Source organism: Fukomys damarensis, unplaced genomic scaffold (genome assembly GCF_012274545.1).
Source record: "Fukomys damarensis isolate Sample0158 unplaced genomic scaffold, DMR_v1.0_HiC HiC_scaffold_6, whole genome shotgun sequence".
Classification (NCBI taxonomy): Eukaryota; Metazoa; Chordata; class Mammalia; order Rodentia; family Bathyergidae; genus Fukomys; species Fukomys damarensis.
In genome coordinates, this window is record NW_022900918.1 from 42122646 (window position 1) to 42127166 (window position 4521).

The 4521-nt window shown below is 56.5% G+C and overlaps 1 long non-coding RNA gene across 1 annotated transcript; it reads left to right on the forward strand.

The window, feature by feature from the left end:
- The first annotated feature begins 2847 nt into the window (after positions 1–2847).
- On the forward strand, positions 2848–4226 carry LOC104859382. Its single transcript, XR_779356.1, has 3 exons — positions 2848–2925; positions 3794–3916; positions 4029–4226. It is a non-coding gene; the product is annotated as an uncharacterized LOC104859382 (long non-coding RNA).
- The last annotated feature ends 295 nt before the right edge of the window (positions 4227–4521 follow it).

The window sequence follows — 4521 nt, forward strand, 5'->3', positions numbered from 1 at the left end:
CACCTCCCATGTATTCTCCTTCACAGACTTGCCAGGCATCTACTTGTAGGAGATTCAAGGAGATAAGTGGGGGTTTTGGCACAGGGATAAATTCATCATGTTGGGAGGACCAAGCGTCCTGTTATAAGTTTCAGTTTGCAGGTCAGGAAGCGTAACCGAAGGTGGACTGAGGAGACCCCAACCCCCAGGAATGGTGATACCGCCCTGTGGTGGGTGGGTGTGGGGACCGGTGGATGGGCCGGCTGGATCTGGGAGCCCAGCCCTGCAGCCCACAGCGCTGGGCACAGACAGCTGGCGGCTGACTCTGTGGCCAGGGAGCCTGGGCCTCATCATTCTGGAGGTGTGGAGCCTAGCGCGGTGCCATGGGCCAGGCTAGAGAGGGGCCAGTGTGTGGGTGTTCTGGTGGTTTGACTCTGGCTGCCCCTTCCTGCCTGGGCGCTGCCACAATGATGCTGCATCTCCAGGCAGGTCCCTAGGTTCCTAGGGTGTTGGCCAGGCCTCTCATCTGGGTCGGTCCAGTCTGTGGCGCTGCCTCTGATCCCTGTGTGGTCCAGCTGCCTTTGGCATCGTCCAATTGCAAAGTGACCACAACGTTCCAGGTTATGTTTCTGGCCCTGGTTGCACAGCTGTGTCTCAAGAGTTCTAGAAGCTGCTTGGCTGGTGGCTACTGTAGGACACGCAGGTGGCCAGGTGGTTCCAGGGCTCACATTTGAGGCCCAGGCTCCTTGATCCTAACTAATGACCCTGTCATGGAATAGGGTCAGTGGCACCAAAGTCTTAGCTCCTCATCTGTTTTTCCTTCTTGACTTTACAGATAGGAAAAGGTGTATTTTTTTCTATTTTAGGTTGAAGAATGTAAAATTGGATTTTTATTTTAAAAGAGTGTATGTTGACTCTCTAGGTAGAAAAAGGTAGAGCAGCTGGGCAGGAAGCTGTGCACCTGTAATCCCAGCACAAGAGGCAGGAGGATCCTTAGTTCAGGACCATTTTGGACCACTTAGAGACTTAGCAAGACCCTGTCTCAAAACAAAAATTGAAAGGGCAGGGGGGGGGGTGTAGTTCATCGCGAGGCTCCTGGGTTCAGTCCCCAGTGGTGCCAAACAAGCAGTGGAAGAGAGCTTTGAACTATCATGGGGAAGAACAGTTAGGAAGTTGAACAGGATAGGGTCACTATGGACAAACTTAGAATGCAGACAGGAAGGAGCCTGTGTGAGCATCCAAGGTCCCTGGCAACCACTGTTTCTGACTGGGGCTTGGTTTAGTGGAGCCTCAGTTTCTGCACTCTGCCATACTGGCCCCTGGCCCCATCTCCTTGCTGCGTCTCTGCTGTACTGGGTGAGAGGGGACTCTTCCTGGCTGGACCTTCTGGAAGAGCCGACGCTTCAGCCTTTGCTTTGCTGGTTTGCATTGCTGCCTGTTTAGCAATGAACCCGAGCAGTGGCAGAGCAGTCAGCGCTATTTGATCACCACGTAATCTCTGGCATGGAGCACACCCAAGTGTGTATGACACGTCTCTGACTGTAAACTACTGAAGGCCATCTTGCCTCTGGCCTTCTGCAAAGTGGAAGTGGTGTCCCCTCAGTTATAAATGTGGGTGATGTGGTCCTGACCAGCTGGTAGCAGGCAGGGACAGGAGGGTGGGGGCAGGGGACACTCTGGGAGTGCTGTGGGGCCGCTCCTCCGTCTGGAGGACAGGGCAGAGATAAGGGGTGCACAGAAGACGGTCCTCCCCCTCTGCTTGAACAGAATGACTTCTTTCCCTTTAAACACAGGGACTTTTGTTATGCTAATCAGTCAGGGACCATTTCCAATTCCATTTTACCTGGGCCTGGTCAGCTGTGGTCCCCTGGGACCGCCTTGTCTTTTAACTGTAATTTAGTCGGAGCTCTGTCAATTTCCCCTGCTCATTACGTCTGCGCCGATATCACAGATATTGAATCTTGTCCTTGTCCTGGACCCAGAAGGGCCGCAGCTCCCCAGTCTGAGCCATGGCCGTGGCTGGGCACTGGCTGCCTCGCCGGCCTGGCCCACTGCTTCTTAGACTGGCCTCCAGTGGAGGCTGGAGCAGAGCCTTATGGTGGTTGGGGAGGTTTCAGTGAGGTGGGGAGCTGCCAGCCACACCTCAGGAGGAGTCCTGATCCATCCTGAGACCCCTCAAGGGCTTGGCTGCTGCATGTACAGAGTGATGTTATCAGTGTCACCAGTGGACGCCACAGGCAGAGCCACTCAATCTCCTCTCACTGGTCCTGGGCAGCAGCACCCAGAGGACCTGGGGCTTCTGAGCCCTTGCTTGGTGGAGCAAGGGACACCGTCCCCCTCCCCAAGGGTGAGCGGCCATGTGGGGTCCGGGACAGCAGAACAGTTGGCAGCCCCAGGAGTGTGGGCCTTGTGTGGGAGGAAGTGGGGCCTCAGGGCTGTGGGCCAGGGTGTCGGCCGCTGTGGGCTCCAAATAAGCATTTGTCCTCCTCCAGGAGTGTGTGAGAGTGATGCTCACAGGGACACAGGAGACAGGGAGACAGAGCTGAGGAACAGAGATGTACGGGGACAGGGCAGGGGCATAGCAGGCATCAGTGCACAAACACCCAGGTGTGCCTTGCCCTGTGTGATCCCCCCAACCACCCTCACGGTCAGCTGAGGCCTGGACAAGGCCAGAGCCTCACAGCCAGTGGCATAGAGGACAGCAGACCTGAGAGCTGTGGAGGGGACAGTGTGCCCATCACCCAGGTAGGGGTCCTCAAATATGCTCAGAAGCTACGGGAGCCCAGCCTCATTCTCCACAGAAAGCATTGTGATGTCACTGACATGTTGGACGGAGGACCCTGGGCTACTCTACAGGCCACTGAGTGTCAGCTGCTCATTTGTTGAGGACCGACAGTGATGGGTGTTCAGGTCACTTCTCTGAGCTGTGTGGTTTCATGGGCACAGGTTGGCTGGCATAGACACTACCTAGGTTCTTAAGAAAATATGCTGAGGCTTGGTCAGTGTCATGCTGTGTGCGCTGCCCCCACCGAGGGGGACAGTGCAGGATTGGGGTGATCTGTCACTGTTGGTCCCAGGCAGGAGGGTTGCATTTTGTGTCACCTGGATGGGTAGGGCTGTTGCTCCGTGGACTGCTGCCGGCTTCTCTGTCCCAGGGCTATCCTTTGGTTCCTCGCCAGCAGCTGGGGTGGCTGTGAGTCCCTGTCCAAGTGCCAGGGAGGCCAGAAGGTGCACGTGGTCTCCTGTCTGTTCCCTGGCTCCAGCCTCCTGAAGCATGTCCTGCTCAGGGCCCCCATAATGCAGCCCTCGGTGTCTGGGCCCTGAGCAGGTTCCCTGAGCCATTGAGAGGTCTCCCTGCCTGTGTCAGGATGGTGAGGTCCTTCTAAGGAAGGTGCTGTGGGCACAGGCAGGATGGGTGGAGAGCCCAGGGCTTGGGGAGGCACGGGCACTGCCATGTCCTGGGGCAGTCAGAAACAGAGCCGTACACGGGGCAGGTGATGTTGGGGGATAAAAAGGCAAACAAAGGAACCTCAGCAGCTGGTGGAGGAGATCAGCCTAGGCTGCAGGAGGGAGGGAGGGAGGTAGGCTACTGCCAATTCTCAAGCTAAGGATGAGTACGAAATTCTACTTTTGGTAAAATCGCTGAAGAGATGGCAGTGTGTGGTGAGGATTGGACAGGAAGTGGCCGAGGCCAGGAAGTCTATCCTGGAAGCAGTCGCAGAAGAGCAAGGGGCTTGTGAAGGGCTGGAGGGAGGGAGGGAGAACTGAAGAGACCCCGACCGCGCTGCAGTTTGTGTTTCCTTGGTCTCAGCAGAGCGTTGCTCTGGACTTTGCATCCTTCGGTCACCAGAGAGCAGAGCCCAGGGGCAGGAAGGGCAGAGACACCAGCAGAAGACAGCTTCTGGCGGGGAGCACAGCCTACCGACCCAGCGGAGAGGTTCGCAGGCACCCTGAGCCGGGTGTCTGGTTTGGGAAGGTGGTGACAGTGCCCACGGCCGGCGGACAGTCAGGATCTTTATTCCCACCTTCTCTGTTCCTTTCCTCCACAGGGACCAGAGTGCAGAGCCCACAGAGGGGAGAGGTAGATGAGCAAGTCAGATGGGACCCGTGGTGCACACCTGTGTGCCTTCCATCAGAGAGTGGCAAGGCCAGGATGTGGGGTGCTGTGGCCCTTGCCCTGCTGGCAGACCCTGGGCACAGCACACAGTCACAGAGTGTCAGCAGCAGTACACGACTTTGGGACAGCAGGCTGGGTACCGGGGCCAAGCTGCTTTCCTCTACTCTGGAGCTTTCCCATCTTTCCTGTGCTAAACCAGGACTCTGTTGGGAAGGGATCACAGAGCCTTGCGTCTCTGTGGCCGTGTCTACTCAGGCTCTGGGTTGAACGTGGTTTCGATTCACTTCCATGAGTTTGCGCTTTGAATGTCATGTTTATGATGGTGAGGTCATCTGAGAACTGGCAGCCAGGGAGATTGAATCATGTGTAAGGAAGATGGAAACCAGTACGGGCTCGGATTCCAGCTGTGCTGTGTCTTAGGGCAA